This window comes from Cebus imitator, unplaced genomic scaffold (genome assembly GCF_001604975.1).
Source record: "Cebus imitator isolate Cc_AM_T3 unplaced genomic scaffold, Cebus_imitator-1.0 Scaffold100, whole genome shotgun sequence".
NCBI classification, from domain to species: domain Eukaryota; kingdom Metazoa; phylum Chordata; class Mammalia; order Primates; family Cebidae; genus Cebus; species Cebus imitator.
This window is the reverse complement of record NW_016107415.1, coordinates 3,138,055-3,158,843: the sequence shown is the minus strand read 5'-3', so window position 1 is coordinate 3,158,843 and position 20,789 is coordinate 3,138,055. Positions and strand designations below refer to the sequence as shown.

General features: G+C 41.4%; 1 protein-coding gene across 7 annotated transcripts in view; it reads right to left on the bottom strand.

Annotated features, from left to right (window-relative positions):
* The window catches only part of CTNNA2 (catenin alpha 2), a 1,139,443-nt gene that overhangs the window by 313,396 nt on the left and 805,258 nt on the right, over nt 1-20,789 (bottom strand). The window contains exon 1 of one of the 7 annotated variants that reach the window (XM_037741394.1): nt 15,924-15,968. The exons of the other annotated variants lie outside the window; for them this stretch is intronic. The gene's annotated coding sequence lies outside the window, so the exon portion shown is untranslated. Of the gene's footprint in view, nt 1-15,923; nt 15,969-20,789 lie in introns of those variants that run through there. 7 annotated transcript variants of the gene reach the window in all.

Below are 20,789 nucleotides of genomic sequence, written 5' to 3'. Positions count from 1 at the left end.
CTCCCAAAGTGCTGGGATTACAGATGTGAATCATAATGTTTTTAAGGCTCATCTGATTTATAGCATGCATCAGTACTTCATTTTTTTTAATTGCTGAATCATATTCCATTGCATGGCTATACCATATTTTGCTTCTGTATTCATCAGGCAGTAGACATTTGTGTTGTTCACAATTTTTGGTTGTTGTGAATAATGCTATAAGAACATTCATGTGCAAATTTGTGTGTAGATGTATGCTTTCCCATCTCTTGGATCATATCTAGAAGTGGAATTACTGGATCATATGGTAATCCTATATTTAGCAACTTAAGAAACTACCTATTTTCCAAAGTAGCTGCAACATTTTACATTCCCATCAGCAGTGAGTGAGGGTTCTAATTTCTCCATATCCTCTCCTACACTTGTTATTATCCATCTTCTTTTTTTAATTGTAGCCATCCTAGTGAGTGTGAAGTTGTATATCACTGTGGTTTTCATTGTCATTTTCCCAGTGGGTAATGATGTTGAGCATATATTTATGTGCTTATTAGCCATTTGCATGTCTTCCTGAATATATGTCTATTCAAATCTGTGGTATAATAAAAAATATTTAGTCTTCATCCTTTGTTCCTGTCACACAGCTTCTAAAATGCTTGGAAGCTTTAAAGTTATGAGCATCTTTTCTATATTAATGAGATAACTGGTGGTCTCTATCTTCAACATGGGTACTGTTAGCCAAAAAGACCAAACCATGATTAAAGGGATGCAAATTTCAGCCCCTTTATCCTGACCTCTGGGGAGGAGGGAGTAGCTGGCGCTTGGGTGGCCAATGATTTAACAAATCCCACCTATATGATGAAACCTCCATTTAAAAAAGCCTGTAAACATCAAGGTTCAGAGAGCTTCCAAGTTGTTTTCCAAACACATCCACATGCTGGGGGACGCACCCCAACTCCACAGGGACAGAAGATCCTGTATTCATGTCTCTTCTGGACCTTGCCCTGTGTGTTCCTTCATCTGGCTGTTCGCTTGTGTCCTTTATAATAAACTGGTAAATGTAAGTAAAATGCCTTCCTGACTTCTATGAGTCTTTCTAGCTAATTGCTGAATCTGAGGCGGGGGTGATGAGAACCCCCAATTTATAGCCAGTTGGTCAGAAGTACGGGTGGGCCAGGATTTGAGATTGGAGTATAGCATGGGTGCACTGTTGTGGAGCTGAGACCTTTAACTCATGAGATCTCATGCTAGCTCCAGGAGGATAATGTCAGAATTGAATGGAATTTTTGAACTAACGAAAAACTCAAATATTTATAACTTTTTTCCCAAAGCCTGTATATAATTGTCAACAGAACTAATCAAATAAGGTCCATGTCTTACACAAGAGATAGAATAAGACTCTAATTCTGTGGTCTGGAAACTTTGATGTGATCATAATAGTATGGCTAAAGGGCTGTACATCACCCGATACATTCAACTAGCCTCTTTCATGAGAGGTAAAATGGGAAGAGACTCAATTCTTCCCAATCTAGTAGAAAATCATGAAGATTAAAGAGACATATGAATGTGAAAACCTTTTGAAAAGTGATGTGTTATAAGAGGGTATTCACAGCAATCAAAACTTTGCCAAAGGTCTCTCCTAAAGCCACAAACTTGAAGACAGCAAAAGGCCATGAGAAAACTCACTGAAAGTTACCAGTTGGTTGATCTGTCTCTACAGGGTTCAGACAGATGAGTGAGTTCAAGGCAGCTCCTTTGCTAAGAGATGCGATTGTAGAACCAGGCTTGCAAATTACTGGCTGTACTGACCTAACTGTAGGACTGCTCCATAGATTATAGTTATTATCCATGTCCCTAAAGAATCTAGGAAGTACTGACAGGAATAGCCTGACTTTAAGTGATAAAGATTGCATGAGATAGATTAAGCCTTGTCACTAAAAAGGAGAAAAATAAATCTTATTGATTTTCTTTTCAATTACTTGTATGTTTGATGAAAACACAGCGTATACATTGTAAGCACAATAGCCACATTGTTAAGGGGCTATATGAATAACTTGGTGGTGTTCCAATGTAAAGGTATCATTCTTAGATTAAAATGTCTGGGAAAAAAGAGTCACTTGCTTACAGAAAGAATCAAGATCAAATATCTTTGAGCGACTACAATCCAAATAATCTCCCCTAGTTCAAAGTCATGTGTCGTCTGATTCCTTTGGTTATACCTAGACCTGACTGTTAATAAATGGTTTGTTTCTTACTCTTTACTCTCATGCCCTTATTAAGATGGTGAATTCATTGGCCACCTTGAAGACGAGGTCTTGCCTTAGTCTTCTTTTGAGTTTCCAGTAGCACCAAACCCATGGTAGGTATTTAATCAGTAGGGGATGACTAGTTGAAGATGCAATATGCAACGTGTATTCTTGAGGAAACTGCAATTTCTAAATTCACACTGGAAGAAGTATTTCTAGTTCTCTCTGCATAGCTGAGGTAAGATTTGTCAAGGTATTTACCTTATACAGAAAGTATTTGCAGAGTTGGGTTATGATACTCTTTTTTTTTCTATGATTGAGTTTATAAAAATGCCCTCCCCAAACCAAACCTATCTCCAATAGAAATCAAATATTGTATCTGCTGAAAGTTTTGGCATAGATCTCATTAACACCCTTTCTATTTCAGTGCCATAAACCACCTAGATAAAACTCAAACATTATAAATCATAGTTTGGGGATGACTATCTGGCTATAAAATATTTTATTCCTTGCAAAAGAGAGTTGAGTATTGAAACTCAATGGATGGGTGTGATACACACACACACACATACATGTTATATTATTAGTGTAAGTGGTTTGTTTTTGTAGATGTTAAAAAAAATCTACCATATGTCAGTCTCAGCACTCCTTGTATACATACTTCCATGGAGATTCATCTCTTCAGCTACTGGCCAATAGAGAGCAAATACCACTCATTGTGCCATTCTGGTATGAAGTACAGTGAAGTAGACTCATCAGAAATACACTAAAAATAGCCAGCTCTGATTGTAATCAGGGATAGAAAATGTGCATTCCTGTTCATCTTAATGTGCTGTTTCATTTTTAAATTTGTTCCTTTGTTGTTTTCATGTCTTTCGCTCCTGGCCTATCCAAAAGCTCTAGAGTCCCCCTATCCTGCCTGGTGATTGGAATTCTAATCACAAGCTTAGCTCTCTCACATCATTAGGAAAACTACCAGGACTGCAGTAAGTTGGCACCATTCACTTTCTTCTGTATGGTAATCACTTAGAGGTTTTTATTAGGGCATTTGGACTGGCTTTGGCAAAAATAAAGAGTGTACCTTCTTCACCAGTCAGTGGTGGAGGCAGCTCTCCAGAGCTGACCATGCTCAGGTGCCAAGAGAGAAAGCCTAAATGTATGCCTTTTAAATGCAGGGTCAGCATTGAAGGACTTCCACCTAACCCAACTGTTAGCATGTTCCCACGGTGCTCCCATAGCCAGCAACTTGATTTTATTTGTACTGCTCTCCCATTCCTCATTTTGGACCATCTGCTTTGGCTGAATGCCCAGCTGTTACTGAAATGTTCTGTTTTCTCAAAAATGGTTTTCTGGAGCTCCTACAGAAAAGACTTCCAGAATATTCCATCTTTTAATCCTTTCTCCCCTCCCATTCTCTGCTTTAAAAGTAAAAACAGGCCAGGTGTGGTGGCTAATGCCTGTCATCTCAACACTTCGGGAAGCTGAGGCAGGCGGATCACCTAAGCTTAGAAGTTGGAGACCAGCCTGGCCAACATGGAGAAACCCCGGCTCTACTACAAATGTAAAAATTAGCCTGGCGTGGCAGCATGTGCCTGTAGTCCCAGCTACTTGGGAGGCTGAGGCACAAGAATTGCTTGAACCCAAGAGGCAGAGGTTGCAATGAGCCAAAATTGTGCCACTGCAGTCTAGCCTGGGCAACAGAGCAACAACAAAAACAAAAACAAAAGCAAACAAACAAAATAACAAAGTAAAATACATTCCCTTTCTGATTTTACTGCTGTCCATAAATTCTGCTCTAGGAAGCCACCTGGGGAGCAGGCTTTGGCAGCTTTGGGCTTGCTACTATCCTCTCCACCAGCCGACTTCCCATGCTGGGGTCAATTCGCTTACTATAAGGGGCTGCAGCAAGTCCTTCTATGACTTGCCTCTACCTTTGGACATAAAACATTGGCAGTGAAGGTGCTTGAAGTGTCTCCCAGTTGTTGGGAACAGCGTTCCCCAGGGAGAGTCCATCATGCCTAGAGCCAATACTGAACCACTAGTTACCCACAGCTTTATCTATGAGAAGTCAGTTGTTTTTGACTCCTTGGTACAATCAGTTGTGTGTGTGTGTGTGTGTGTGTGTGTGTGTGCACTCGCACACCCTGCAGCATGTGTGGGAAGGGAGCTTGTGAAGGGAGTGTGGAGTATCGTTCTTTAGCATCTGCCTCTCAAAACAGCTCTAGCTTTTCTGATTAGTTTCCATAGAAGCAAAAAAGAAAAAAAAAAGGTGGTGGGGGGTGACTATAGTCAAACAGAGCATTCCTACAGCAGAAGCAAAAGAGCTTGTGACTTTTTCTTGTCTCATTTTCTCTTTTCTCTGTTTGTTTTGGGACAGAGCCTCACTCTGTCGCCCAGGCTGGAGTATAATGGCGCAATCTCGGCTGACTGCAACATTTGCCTCCTGGTTTAAGTGATTCTCCCACCTCAGCCTCCCAAGTAGTTGGGAATACAGGTGCATGCCACCACACCTGGCTAATTTTTTGTATTTTTAGTAGAGACAGGGTGTCACTGTGTTAGCTAGGATGGTCTCAGTCTTCTGACCTTGTGATCTGCCCGCCTCAGCCTCCCAAAGTGCTGGGATTACAGGGGTGAGCCCCCACACCTGGCTTTGTCCCATTTGCTTATGCTCACACTCCACCTAGTTGGAAATTTCCAGGTAACTTGCCTTTTTGAGATGCAGACTGTGGAGATGGAGGAGTGAGGAGGCCCAAGTCTGTAACGGGCTGGGAACAATGCTTCATTTTCTGTAAAGTTCTGTGTCCCTCATGTATCCCCTTTGAATATCTCCACTTCTCTCCCACATGGGCGCATTTCTTTGACTTTGAGACTTCATCTTTCATGAACTAAAACTTGCATAAAGTCACTTCCTAAGTATTTGAACACAGCTTTTTAAAACAGAACCTGCTTTTAAAGCTATAGTCTAATGTTACACAAATCTGTTTCCTGTGGAAATGTTTTCTATATAAGCAAGTACATTTCAACAGCAAACAGCTTTAAGATGATTGTTTAAGTAAAATGTGGCATGTTTTGAAATTTTTATGGAAAACTCAAAGTACTTTATAGGGGTTTGAGATATATAGATGCAAGCATTTATCAAAACTCATTCACTGTGTATAAATTTTTCCTAAAAAAAAAGCAAATATCAAATGTGAGATAATAATTCTCATGCTTAAGTATGTAGAGGTGAAGGGTATTAATGCCTTCAACTCCTTTAAAATGCTTCAAAAATAGGATGGATAGATACCTGATAAAGCAAATATAGCAAAATGGTAATTGTAAATTTGAGGGGGTGGGTTGCCACAATCTAAATGCTTATGTCCCCTTAATTCATATGTTAAAACCCAATCCCCAATGTGAGGGTACTTGGAGATGAGGCCTTGTGAAGTGACAGAATTAGTATCCTTATAAAAGGGGCCCCACAGAGCTGCTTTGCCCCTTTCGCCCTGTGAGAATATGGTGAGAAGGTGCCATCTGTGAGGAACGGACTCTCACCAGACACTGAAGTTGCTGGAGCCCTAACATTGGACTCCCTGACTTCAGAACCATCAGAAATAAATTTCTATTGCTTTTAAGTCAGCCTGTCCAAGATACTCTGTTATAGCAGCCCAAATGAACTAAGACATGAGTACATGTGTGTTCACTGTATAGTTTCTTCAATTTTTTGGCATGTTAAAAAGTTTTCGTAATGAAATGCAGGTATGGAAGGGAAGACACAGCATTTGGAATTGCGAGAGTGGAGTTCTGGTCCCAGTGTGGCATTAACAAGCTGTACAATGCGGTCAACTCTTACCTTTTCTGGGTCTTGGTTTCCCTATCTACAAAATTAGAATCTCAAATGCATTTTTGTGTCTAATAATCTATTATTTTCAGAAACAAACATGGATCGAATGGTCAGAAGTCTTCATAGGAATTTGGGGCTTTCATTTATTGAATTTATATAGTCGAAAGGAAACATTGAACATGTTGTTATTCAACGTTTTACCAATTGGAAAGCTCTAATGTGACTTTCTGACTGTATCATCTCTCCCAGTGCAAACTTCTCATCTGATGCCAAGTACTGATGCCAGAAACACAGTGGGCAGGAATAACCTCTCCCAGACCAATTGGTCTGGAAAACTTGAGAAAAAATAATTAGATTGCTGTCCCATGGTGCTCTAATCAGACTATTTTTATGTGATTGTACACTGCACTGTACTTTCAGACCCCACAGCCCTGTGGTCTGACACCCAGGCAGAGTGGGAGCCACCTACAGGATAAGGCATTTGGGGCCGGTCTGAAAGTAGGCCTTCCTCCTCACTTCTGTTTCTTACCCCCAAACCATGTTCTCCATTCCTAGTTCAAAATGTCTGTCATTATGAGATGATCATTTGACTGGAGGCTCTATTTCTTATTAAAAATGCAACTACTCAGCCAGGCATGGTGGCTCATATCTGCAATCCCAGCACTTTGGGAAGCTGAGGCGGCCAGATCACAGGGTCAGGAGTTCGAGACCAGCCTGGCCGATATGGTGAATTGCTGTCTCTCCAAAAATACAAAAAAATTAGCTGGGTGTGGTGGAACACGCCTGTAATCCCAGCTACTCAGGAGGCTGAGGCAGAAGAATTGCTTGAACCCAGGAGGGAGAGGTTGCAGAAAGCTAAGATCACGCCACTACACTCCAGCCTGAGCGACAGAGCAAGACTCCATCTCAAAAAAAAAAAAAAAAAAAATGCAAGTACTTCTGGAGTGGGTAACACACTGAATTATAGCAGCCGTTTACATCACATTGTTAAGAACCTCCAAATCCTTTCCAGGTGGCACTTAGTAGTGAGAAGACAGGAGAAGCTCTAGTGAAAGTTTTCTCCCTGTCTACAATACTCTTTCCCTAACCTCATACTATAACTATAACTCATCCTTTAAGCTGAGATGGAACCTTATATGCAAAGCATCCTTGATTAACCCATCTGAAAGTCATCATGCTTTCATTGTATTCCTTTCTTTCTTAATTCATTCAACCAGCTAAAGTCTTTTGAGCACCTATAACTTATTGGGAACTATTCTATATTCTGTGGTTGCAGTGGGAAACAAGACAAATGTGGTCCTTGCCATTGAGGGAATGATATTCTCAAGTGCTGATCTGGGACTTTCCTGGTTTTAGCTTTGAAAGTCTTATGTTCTTGCAACTCCCTGGGTCCTGGGCAGACCAAGAAGATTGGTCAGGCTAGTTGGATACATAAACAGTTACATCAGTTGCAATGCAATTATAATTATTAGAAAAAGTGAAGGTGCTCTGGCTGTGTATAAAGAGAGGATTTCACTTACCCTGTGAAGTCAGAAAAGCTGAGATGTAAAGAAGGGCAACACAATCCCAGATAAGGAAAAATGTCACATTCAAAGACTGATGTTAGAAAGAGTGTGGCATGTCTGAGAGCTGTAGGGTGACTTTATACCTTGGTTTGCCTGGGACTGCCTGGTTATAGCCTGTTGCCATGGCATCATTATTAATAGTGCCTCCTTTCATTCTCACAAGTGTCTTGTTTTTGAAAACTGAATTCTATATTCACCTACAAAAACTGTAAGATGGCCGCATGGCTAGAAGAAATGGACTGAGGAGAAAGTCCTGCAAAGGAGGATCTGAGGTCTCAAAAAGCTGATTGTTCAAGGTCTCAAGAGATATGCCAAGATCTGGGATATTTTCATAAGAAACATGGGAAAAGTGAGACTCATCATACACAGAGAAGTAGCATGATTATATGTGAATTTTAAACAGAACAGATGCAAGAGTGGACATAAAAGGTCCATTTAGCAGAGATTTTGCTGTCATCCAGACCAGAGATAACAGCAGCTTAGATTAGGGAGGAAGCATCAGAAATGGGGCTAAATTGACAATTCAAAAGATATTCTTCAAAAGGAAGAAATGACATAATTCACAGTGTTGGCCAAAAGGTCCAGGGAGTTGGAGAGGCAAGGCTGCCACCATTGGCCACATGGGCTAAGCATAACCCTGGAGAGCGCCTTTGATGTGTAACATCATGCAGGGTGCACTGCAATATAAGCAGAAGCGGTGGGAGACTAGGCGTCAAAGATGGTGACTAGGGCGGGTGCGGTGGCTCATGCCTATCATCCTAGCACTTTGGAGGCCAAGACAGGTGGATCACTTGCGACCAGGAGTTTAAGACCAGCCTGGCCAACATGGCAAAACCCATCTCTACTACAAATACAAAAATTAACTGGACGTGGTGGTGTGCACCTGTAATCCCAGCTACTCGGGAGTCTGGCAGGAGAACTGTTGAATCTAGGAGGCAGAGGTTGCAGGGATTCATGATCGTGCCACTGCCTGTGGGACAGAGGAAGACTCTTCTCAAAAAAAAAAAAAAAAAAAAGAAGAAAAAAAAAAAAAAAAAAAAAAAAAAAAAAAAAGATGGTGGCTAGCTTTCCGGTCTGAGCAACTAACTAAATGATGGTATTATGCAGGTAAAAGGAGTCTAAAGGAGATTCAGAATCCCATGACAGTATTCCTGAAATCCTCTTGTACGAATGTGTCACTCTACCATGCATTTTGATCATGCGTATTTCTTATTTATCTGCATATTTTATCTCTTTCTTTCTCTCATGTTCTCTAAATGAACTATAAGTACTCTAGAGCAGACACCAGACTGAATTCATCTCTTCAATCACCCACAAAGCCCAACACAGGATCCACCATGAGATAAGCCCTTGGAAACTCTTGGAAGTAGGTGAGTAAATGGGTAAGTAGGTAAGGGGATTATCTTCTGCAAAGAGAAGAGTAGATGAACATGAGTTAGACAGACTGTCGGAAAGGTGACAGCTTTTAGTAACTAATTCCTAGTTAATCAGAGTCAACAGACCAATACAGTGATCTGAAAACTTTTCCTGAAAGGGCTGATATTAATACTAAATATTTTAGGCTCTGCACTCTCTGTTGCAATGAATCTGCTCTTCCATTTTAATGAATAGACAGTCGTAGAAAATATGTAAACAAATAGGTATGGCTGTGTTCCAATGACACTTTATGTATGGATACTAAAATCTGAATTTTATATAATTTTCAAACCTCACAAAATATTACTCTTTTGGTTTATTTCTAGCCATTTAAAAACAAAAGCTCATGGCCAGGCGTAGTGGCTCTTGCCTGTAATCCCAGCACTTTGGGAGCCGAGGCAGGCAGATCATAAGGCCAGCAGTTCGAGATCAGCCTGACCAACATGGTGAAACACCATCTCTGCTAAAAATACAAAAATTAGCTGGGCATGGTGGCACGCACCTGTAATCCCAGCTACTCAGGAGGCTGAGGCAGGGGAATCACTTGAACCCAGGAAGTGGAGGTTGCAGTGAGCCAAGATCCAGCCTGGGTGATAAAGCAAGACTCCATCTCAAAAAAAAAAAAAAAAAAAAAAAAAAAAAAAACACCATAAACTCATTCTTATCTTGAAGGCCCCATGAAAACAGGCAGCAGCTGAATTTGGCTTTAGGACCACTGAACCCTGAACCAATATATCCATTCCCCTGATATGGAGGATAGCAAGGCCTGTTATAATACACTTTTCACAAGCAGAGCTATATAAAAGCTCATGCTAAATGCCTTCCTTCCCTTCTTGTCTCAAGAACAAGGACGATATCCAAAATCTACCGTACCTGATCTCTAACTCAGATTTTAAAATGGCTTTGATTTCTTCGATGCTTTCTCTTTCTTCAACCTCCTTCTGGGGCCTTCTTTCCTTCTCTGCTTTCCCCCTTTAACTCTCCTTTTCATTGTGCAAGTTTGTTCTCTCACTAATAAATTTTACTTTTACTACCAGAAGCATAACTGGGCTTGACATTTTTAGTAAGGATGCTGAGATTTCTCCAGTTTTTGTTTATCACTTGCCTTTTCAGTCATGGACAGCCACAGATCTTCCTAAATTAAGGATTGATGCTTACACAGCATGACCTACACCTGAAAATCTATTAACAATTAACAGCCAGTAAAAACAGACAACGCAAAGATCCAGGGCCTGTCAGCTTCATAGGAGGTAAGGGCCAATTTACAGTGCTGATGATGCGCACGGGACTTAATATAGTAATGCCTGTTCAACGGTATCTGGAACTCTACACTGGTCATAAAAACAGTGAGTTTATTTGTTTAAGAAGAAACACTGCTCTATGTACACAATAATTTCCAAAACTAAGACATGCAAGTGAGAAGGAGAGTGCCATTCCTGCTTGTTTCGTTATAGAGCAATTAGACCAAGGCTGGAGACTCTCACTAAAATGCACTCCATCAAATGTATTTCTGCCACGAGGACTTGTGTCCAACAGAAATCTTACTCCTGTATGGAAATGGTACCTCCATTGGAGGATAGCATCTGCCCAAACGCACAGGTTACAAAATCAAAGAAAACTTGACACAATAAGCAGGACTGGAGTAGCATCAATGAAATCATTTTATTATTTTTTCCCAGATCTAGACAAGGTATAAGTTATACCAATCATAGCCAAGATTCTGGAGGGGAGCAGTTCTTAAGGCTATGAATGTAATGGGATTGGGAAGAAAAGGTGGGGACCCTCACTCTTAAGCCAATCCATCTTCAGCCTGTCATTAAGTGGAGATCACCCTGCCCTTTCGGTTTTTGCTAGCAAAAAGTAGTTGGTCATCAGTGCTCTAGAATATAACCCTTTATCTGGGAGATGGCAGAAGTAGTGAGGGGAACGAGAGAGGATGGGAGCATAGTGGGCATCATGCAAGAGGTGCTCCCTCCCTCTTTCCCACCACAGAGGACACTTGTAAAGACAAGCAGCAGTTACGGTCTTCCCAACAAACCAGGCCTTCTGAGCATCTCTATTATTGGAAAGGTAGTGCTTTGATGGGCAACTCCATTTCCCAATCAGCTTATCTCTGCAATCAGTTTCTTTGAAATGTTGTATTGTGGTGAACTAGATGTCAAACACACCAGGCTGAATTGGAGCGTATTTAAACCCATACACCTCGATAGCATTACAATGAGCCCTGGCAATCAAATGGAGGCATGAGAATTTAAAAGACAGCAAACACAAATCCTGCAACATGAGTATGTCTGGCGTGGTACCGCGTGCCGGACGTGATCATGAATACCTAATGTGCTGACACATTCGTGGCTGCTCTGCATTTGATTCACCTCGATTGCGACCGATTCAGCCTTGGTAGATAAAAGGGCTGCACTTCCTTGCACCATTTACTGGCCCATGGAAATGGACTACTTTAACAAACTGCTAATTCTGAAAGCCTTTAGTGGATGGAGCCAGGGGAAGGGGGGAAAAATGCATACAGTTTAAAGGCATACTCTGAATTTGCTAATAGGCATGCATGGTCCTCTTGGAACCAAAATAGAATTTTTGATGAAGTACCTTGTGGCAAATCTGAAATATTAGCCTGGGGGCCCCAACAAGACATAATTCACTCCACTGGTGAGAACAAATCTCATTTCCACATCCATTCCTCTAAACTCATTACTGACCCTGGGGGAAAATGCTAGCCTGGAGCAAGTTTTAGTAAAGATACCGGTGGACCCGTTGCTATAGTATTAAATGCAATAATAAGCAACAAGCCTCTTGGTGGCAATGGACCCCTGGACCTGTGGACACCCTGTAAGGCAGCTTCTGAAGGGCTTAACGCTCCACCCAGAGCAGAACACAGCGTCTAGAGAAGATTTCATTACTTTATGTGATCATTTGTCATGTAAGACTCACTCTGGCTTAAACATCCTGGTTGTCTGCTTGCCGTCAAATGAACAATTGCTGAGAATAATTTATTTAAATTAATTTTAATTGAAAAAAAAAGAAAAAAAGTCGATGCAGTTGGGAAATTAAGAAAATAACTTTGGGGTCAGAAAGACCTAGATTCAAATTTCAGATCCGGGACAAATTTTATTACCTTCTTAAGGCTTAATTGCTCCCACTAGATGTAGTCTCTTAGCAAAATACAACTTATCTGTGGGCATTGCCTCTGCCTTTATCGTTTCCTGCTTTATCCCCAGATGCTTTGTCAGATAATAGATGCTCGATGGATACTGTTAAGTAGATCTACTTTCAAGGATTCTTATGAAGACTAAGAAAGTGAACAAAGGTAAAACCTTTGGCACCTTGCTTGGCACAAGGTAGCTCCACATTGAATTCAGAGCAAATTAACAGCTAGTATAAGACCACTGGTGGAAAGGCCACAAGAAGGGCTTAGAATGGAAAATCCAAACAAATGAAGAAGTCTGAAAATGACTGTGGTTCTGGTAGGAAGGAGCCACACTCAAGGAGTTAAAGGAAGGGTTTCATAGAAAAGCATGGCAGGGAGGGGCGCAGGGCACCTTGAAGCTCCGTGTGGGTATTTCGGAAGAGCCATAAGCCAGTTATTACAGGTGCGAGGTCATGCTTGCTAATCAATCCTCAGCTTTATCAAGAACACTGGAAAGTGTCTCTGGGTTTCCAGAGTGGATCTATATTTAGGCAGGTACAGTCAAATAAAAAACTGAAGCATGTGGCTAGAGAACAGACACACTCAGCTCTCAGGAGGGAAGTACAAATGCGTTTGGAGGCACACCCTGTCCTGACTTGTTAAGGTGGGATCTTCCTTACTCCCAGTGCGTCCTAACGCAGCCCTTCCATTTCAGTCTGGCCAATCTGTCCCCTACATGCTCCATGACTTGGAATGTCATAGGATGACCTCCTTACTCTCATGTGCCTGCTCTTGCACCAAAACTATATATTCTTTAAGTCTGAAATAATCTATACAACCTTTCCATTCATTAAGAGAGAAAATAAGAGCATTCTGGAGCAATGGGATCATTCTCTGTATCATCTCCGTCTTTCCCACACTCTTTCATTTGCTTCTACATAGTATGAGAATTGTCTCTAAGTGTTTATAACAGATATCTTGTTTCCTCAAACAAAGCATTACTTCTCCAAAGCAGGATCTCCTTGTTGCATATTTTTCCATGAGCTGAACACCAGGCTGGTTATTCACCCAAATGACGCAGTAAATACCTACCAAATAAAGCTTGAAAGGAAGTCACCAGATACCTGCTTCACATCCCATAGACTGGGGCAACAGACTTTGTATGAGTCTCAGGAACTTTCTGCAAATATTTTTAGTAAATATTATATACAAAGTAATCAAAAGGAATGCCAACTGCATTGTACAAACTTACATGTAAATATATACAGTTGTAATGGCACTCCATGATGACATTTTGTTCAACAATGGGCTGCATATATGACCATAATCCTATAAGATTGTAATGGAAGATATATAGAAACCTGATATGTGGCCCTTGATATTGCCATTGCAGATCAAGTAAAGAAAATGACTTACATTCAGTAACGGTGCTTGGACATTTAGTTTTCCATATGAAAAAATGCATATAAATTTAAAAATACATACCATCTAGGTTTGTACAAGTCCACTCTATGATGTTCAAACAACAATGAAAACCCATTTCTCAGAACATAGCCTTTCAAGAACGGAAACATGACTGTCATCAAACATACACGGCATGCACAAATACAAACACACCCCTCACTCACACACTGCTTAGCTCTTCTCACAGGCAAGAGTTCTAAGCAACCTCTGATTTAACTTCTGGCTGTAATGAATTTTTGTGAGCCAGGGCTACCCATTATCAGAAAAGTCACTTGGGAAAGAGTCTAGAATCTTCGTTAGAGGATCAGGGCTGACCCAATCCAGTCACTAGGACTCACTCTCTGGGCTACCTGCTTCTCCAGCTGACTGCTCTAAATCTACACCCCTTTACCCTTTCCTTCCTGCTCAGCAGGTCTTCCGGTCTGGCCCCTCAGCCCAGCCATTCCCTTATGGACAGTCACTTTCCTGCCACACACAAACATGCCCTTTTACATCATACAACTTGAAGTCATCGCATCAAAGTTTCCAGTGTCACTTCCTCATTCAGGACAGAGAAAAGAAGGAGTTGTTATTGGCCCTTTAATGAGGAACTGATCATGCTTCCCTGACAAAGACAGATAATGACAAAACCCAAAAAAGCAATCCATCTGCTCTCTGATTGCTGAGATTAGAATGTGGGTGAGCGAGGGGACAGGGACAAAGAGTGTGTTGCCATAAGGAACAAAATGGAGACTCCAGAGAGTTCGCCTCGTCACTCCAGAATTATCCACTGTTCACTTCCCATTTCATGTTAACTGTGAAATGCATCTAACGGTGAATGCCAGATAAGGATCCATATTAAAAAGTAAACATATCCAGGCATCCGAATTGTGAGAAAACAGAGGAAGTAACATTAAAAAGAAAAACATTTATACATATAAAGCAGGGAAAGGAATTCTAGCTCAGATGGTTTCCCACAATGAGCAAATGGATAAGTGATTATCCCAAAGTTAAAAGAAGTAAGTCTTGGGCATATAGCTAAAGCTGAAGCAGGGGTGCAGAGAGTAGAGTGGGAAAGAACAACTAAGGAATTAGTTAATTAAAACTCTGTTTATACTTCCATTGTGGGTGCTAATTATTTGTGGGTTTGAAGTAAGCTCCCCTGCTTTTATTAGTGGTTGTCAGTGAATGATAACATACTTGGATTTCCACACGTCCTTGTTTCCAAGGATTGTATTTGCAGTGTCAGCCCATATTTTCACATGATGACAGTAATAATCAAGAAACCCATACTCACTAAAGCGAACCTTGCTCTTTTTGTCTTAAATAAGAGGTATGTTACCGTTACTGTTTCCTTGCTCTGCCTCTGTCTAATTCTTAGTATATCAAGGTGACAGCTCTTCAACTTTGAGGAAGACACAATGGTTAGGTTCCCTGGAAAAGGATGAGTTAGCAAGAGTTCCCTTTGCGCAGCATTTGCAGACCACCAAATCCATTGCCATTCTGTGTCCCTCCTGAGTCCCTGCTCAGGCTTTCCTGATACAAGCAAGCGCCTCTAGGCAGGAGATCTGTTTGCAGATCTGTAGGAAGCCTTACAATGAGGAATTGGTGACAGAATCGACTGGCTCCTGCCTGTGACCATTAATTTTTCCTTTAATAAAAGAGTAGCAGCTATTATTTTCTGTTGATTTCTTACAGCTGCCCCCAGAGTTACACTCAGAGAGCAGCCTGTATTTGAGCTCCTGCAATCCTGCAAGAGTTATGAGGAGCTAGCTGGTAGGAGAAGGGCTGGGAGCAAAGACTGGAAGGAGAGAAAATGAAGGTCATCAAGGCAGTGTCTTAAGAACACGCCTAGGGACAGAAACCAGGTTTCTAAAACGCAAATAAATTAGGGGGCTAGGCACAGTACTTTTGATGACTGAGAGAAAGTGTGTAAAAGGGAGGGAGGAACAGAAGAGAAAAGACAGCTAAGAGACCAAAAATCACAGTGTATGAGAAATCTCACACAATTTCACTCCTGGGTGTCTTTCTTTTAGCCAGTAACTCAGATAATCTAATCAAACCCATCCTCTTAAAGTTAGAACTGGATAAATTGACATTTTGTTTCTTTTGAAGACTTTTTTTTTCCTTAAATGGAAAGTTTTCTGTGGTACATCTTATTTTAGAATCTCTATCTTCTCCCCCTCTTGTTTTTTGAAAAAATTAGAAGTCTTGGCTAATTTGTGATTTTGTTATTTCTAGGCACATTTAAGGTGGCCTTCATAGTCAGATGCTAATGGAGGTGATTCCATAGGCGGAGGGATGGATCCACTTACCCATATCACCCTGAGTAGTACATAAAGATGAACTTCCCGGGGAGAAGAAAGGGGGGCAGGGATGGTGAAGGACAACATCTTCTGAGAATAGAAATAGATAAAATGACAAGAAGACTAGAGTTGCCATCTGCTGGAGGATGGAAAGAATGACATTTGACACTATTTCCAACAGCAAAGCTAAACTCATTAGTCAAAATAATAAATCTCCATGTACTGTGTACTCCCAGTTAAATGATGCAAAATTATAGCAGTGTGTTATTATTTCAGCACGGCAGTTTTTGGATAACGTTGAAAATATATGGATATAGTAAAACAATAGCATCCATTTTCCCTAACTTGTACTCTACCTACTCTTAGAAGGGCTGATGAATATTGCTTTATTTCCTTTCAAATGCCAGAAAGTTCCTTCAGTATGTATTTCTCACTTTCACCACTGAGGCTTTGAAAATGATGATGGGGTTTCTTCTATGAGTATGCCTAGTCATTGCTTCCAGATTTTCTTTCTGCTTATGTAACATGACCAAATGCATGAAACTCACTTAGGTTCAATATAAAGAGCGCTGGACTGAGAATCGGAAGGGTGGGAGTAATCTGCTTGCCCACCAGCTACCAGTGTAACCATAAGTCAATCACTTTACTACTCTGGGTCTTGGTATTTTAAAGTGTAAAATTATAAATGCTATGGAGGATGGGCTGCAGAATCTAAATGATCTCTAAGGTCCTTTTTAGCTCTCAAATTTTGCAAATCTATAAGCATTCCAAACTCATGTAGCACTTATAACATGAATATTCAAGCTAAATTCTCATCATTGCTTCTACTGAATGCAGCAAAACTGTATCTAATGGCCTGATTAATCAGCCATAACCATCTTCTTTGCCAGTGAAGGGAAAAAAATGTTTTCCCCCTTCTCATATTGTAGAGAAAGAGGCAGTTATTTAAACTTGATTTCTCTGATGCCCTTTTTGTTGCAGTGAGTGACATAACAAAGTTCTCTGATCAGGAAAAAAAAAAAAAAAAAAAGAAAAATCAGCTTTAAGAACCACAGATTTAGAACAGCAAGTAACCTCCAAGACCAGAAGTGGAAACTGAGGTTAAAGGATTCACCTATATTTGAATATCTGGTTTGGTGCCAAAATTGATTAGATCATTTAATTGGCAAATACTTCCTTACCTGAAAGAAACTCATCATCCTTCTTTCTGTAGCTATAAATCCTGCAGATCTACAGCACCCAAATCAGGTATCTCCTCCTCTCTAATCAATTCTTGTCCCCTTCAGCCTAGAGTGATTCTTCCCTCCTCCAGAAACACTAGTGTTCAGTGTCTGAAAAACCTGACTTGGCAGGTGACACAGTCTTTCATTCTTTTATATTCCTGAACATATTTTTAATGCCTTACATTCTTCTGGGTGGAACAGAAGCATTAAAACTCCTGCTTTCATGAAGCTTTATTTTGGTGGGGAAGGGGGAGAAATAGACATACATACAAAAATAATATCCAGTAGTAATATGTGCCATGACAGACACTAAAGCAGGTGCGAATATAATGATCTGATGCCTTCTTTAGATAGAGCGATCAGAGAAGACCTCTCTGAGGCAGTAACCCTAAATTGAAGCTTGAGCGATGAAAAGGATGCAAAGATGGGAGGAAGGGCATTCATAAAACAGATCTGGCTTGGGGTAGGAGGTCAAAGGAAGAAGTGAGTCTGGAATAAAACCAGTATGAGAGAGAGTAACAGCAAGATTGAGGAGAGGGAGGTGGGGAAGGTCCAGATGATTTGGAGTCTCAAGGTCATGCTGAAAAAGGAGTATTTTATTTCAAGCATTCTGGGAAACCACTTGAAGCTGAGAATTTAGTTCTCTTTTCATGTAAGTCAGTTTCCCCCACATGCAAGAATTAATGTTTTACTTTTTTAAAATTTCTCACAATTCCTAGGTCCTCCAAACCTTTTTACATAAAAGGCTTTTTAATAAATAGCTGCTGGCTGATTGCGTTGTACATGAAATCTTTAAGTTAGTTAATAGTTTAAGTGGGGGCTTAACCCCAGGACAATCAGAGGTCATGATGATCGCAGCCTTCAACCTCAAATCCACGGGAAGGCTGAAGAAATGAGCTCAGCGTGGAGGCAATATGCCCTGACACTGCCTATGACTCGACTCTAAGACTCGTGAAAATGCCTCACGCTGCCAGCAGCAGCCCACGAGGATCCAAGAGAGCGCCTTTGAGGACTCTTTCAAAACAAAGCAAATCACCTAACTTTGGAGAGGTTCTGACGGTTTTTATAGTCACGCGTCACATAGCTTTAATTGAAACTTTGGAACAGGTAAATCTGTAACAATTCATAGTTTTCATGCTCAAGAGTATCTTTGTGTAAAACAGCAGCCTGAATAATGAGGGGTAGGGGAGGACTAATTCAGAGAGGTTATTTGTTTTCTTCTCTCTTGATGCAAGCCCCATTTTTACATGCTTTTCTTTTGACTGGAGGGCAATCTTTAATTGCAGCTTTAAGGGAATCTTAAAGAGGCCATTAAACATTATGAAAACTGAAATGACTCTAATGTTAGCTGAGAGTAACCTGACTTGTTTTTTCATACTGAGCTCTGGAAAAGGCAAATCCCTTGTAAAGAGTTAGGGTGGAATATCTTTCTGCTCCACCCACCCCTAGTGGTCTTGGAGTCCTCTAAGCTATGATGGGAGGAACTTACGGCTTGACACCCAGGCAGATGCTAGAACCTTTTTAAATCCTGATATTCATGGTGCTAAAAATACATATAGATTCACTAATAGAAAAAGAAGGAGGAGGAGGAGGAGAAAAAGAAAGAAAAAAAGGAGAAACACAAAGAAAGGGATTAAGAAAATGAGAGGATGAAAGTACAGAGAGAAAGGGAAGACGAGCTAGCAAGAGAGAAGGTCAATAAGAAAGCACAGAGGCTGCACGGAGGCAGAGAACCATGAACTTCCAAGCATCTAGGACAGTGCCTGACACACAACAGATGCTTAAAACATTGGGAGAGGGAGGAAAATACATGGGAAAGTAAAAGAGGACTTGTATGTGTTGGCCAGCAGGCACTCAAGGAGAAAAGAGAGAAGAGGAAAATCTAGAAATGAAAAGGAAGAAAGAAAGGAGATCTTGGCACTGATTCCCATATCTGGATGCATATCAGAACCACCTAGGGAGACCACCTCAAAATGCAGATTCCCAGGCCTGTTCCAAGCCCTGTTACATCAGACGCTTGGAGTAGGGTTGGGTTCTAACCCAAGTCTAACAAGTCAAAACCAAAAGCTCTTGCCTGGGGATGCTATGTGCTGTGATTTGGGAGCCCCGCTGAGCTACACGAAAAGGAGAAGAGAAGAAAGGTGAGACCAGTGTGCAGTGACAGAGCCGGTGCCAGCACTGACCCTGGTCAAACGTCAGAGACAGGGCACCTGGAGGACCACCGCAGGGCACACACTTCTCTTCAAGAAGGTGGCTTATCTTCAAGAACCAGAGATCCCCTCTGGTTAACAGCCATTCCCCCTTTTGCCTGTTCACAAAATTATATACCTTTCAGTGATGCCTGGAATGGCAAGGGGTGGGCTACAAAAGGAACTGCATGAGAAGGCGGCGTTCTCCTTTGCCCATTATACTGGTTAGGGAAATAGCCCCTCCCGGCCTGCACAGTTTTGGGTGTGGAGGTGGCCCTGGGTGATTCTGGAGTATGGCCCCGAGTGGCACCGAGTGAGAAGACAATCTCTCTCACATGCTGAGTGAGGAACTAGCAACAGTGACTGGGTTTTGGATAACGGACAAGGCGACACCGGCACCCATCTCTCCAGACACGCGTTTTGATCGTCATGGCAACGCACGTGGCAGCGGGGCAGCGGCCGGGGCAGCGCATCTGCGCCCGGGCCAGGCTGGCGAGCGGGGCCCCAAGGCCTCCGCCGCCGCTGCGCGCAGTCCCAGAGCTGCAGAAGCCCGGGGGCGGCAGGCAGCCAGCCCCGCGGGGAGCGCAGCCGCCCAGGCACGGGAACAATTGCCTCTCGGGATCAAGTCTACGTGGGCCCAAATTGTGTGTTACTATGACAATGGTAAATAGGTTCACTGGCTTTCAGGGAAGTGGCTCTGTGCAGACTGAGCTGAGGAAGGCACCATTTCTCTCCAGTTCAGCACACCTCTACCCATTCATCGGTCTGCTTTCACGCTTAGGGAAGCCACTGCATTACTTAGCTTTAATCACTGGACATTTTATTGACAATGACCTATACTGAGTTTGATTTAGTGGCTCCAACTAATAAAAGCCTGATAGTAGACTAGAAAGAAGAAAATTAAACATGCTTATCAGATGGTAATTAATTTGTTCTCTAGAAAGAAAAAAAAAATGAGCCAAATGTTTTGATAAAGTAGTTCTATGAAATGCTACAGCTACCAGAAATGCCTCAAATCTCATCTTAAAAAATACACCCACCTTTAAAATCATGTTTTGTTTTGTTGCTGCTTCCTCAGCAGGAGGAAAAACCACTCTACCCTGAAGCCTAATACATCTTTTTAAAATAAATAAATAAAATAGAGAGAATCTTCAGAAGGGCTATAGCTTTTCCTAGAGTATAGATTACCTACCACGCCAGAGCCGGCCTCGCACATGTTAGCAGAAATAAGGTATCGATTAAATACAGTTGCAGTAAAGACTAAACTTACATTAATATTTCCCGCTACTGGTGATTTAGCATTTATCATTCATCAGAGCCCACAAGTGCATGCATGCATGCATTCACAAAACTAAACCTTGCCACAATTAACTGATTGTAGAATATATAAATTTTCATATATGAGAAAAGAGAGATTGTTTAAGCGCACCATCATTGGTTTAAAAAAAAGATTTATCCCACAA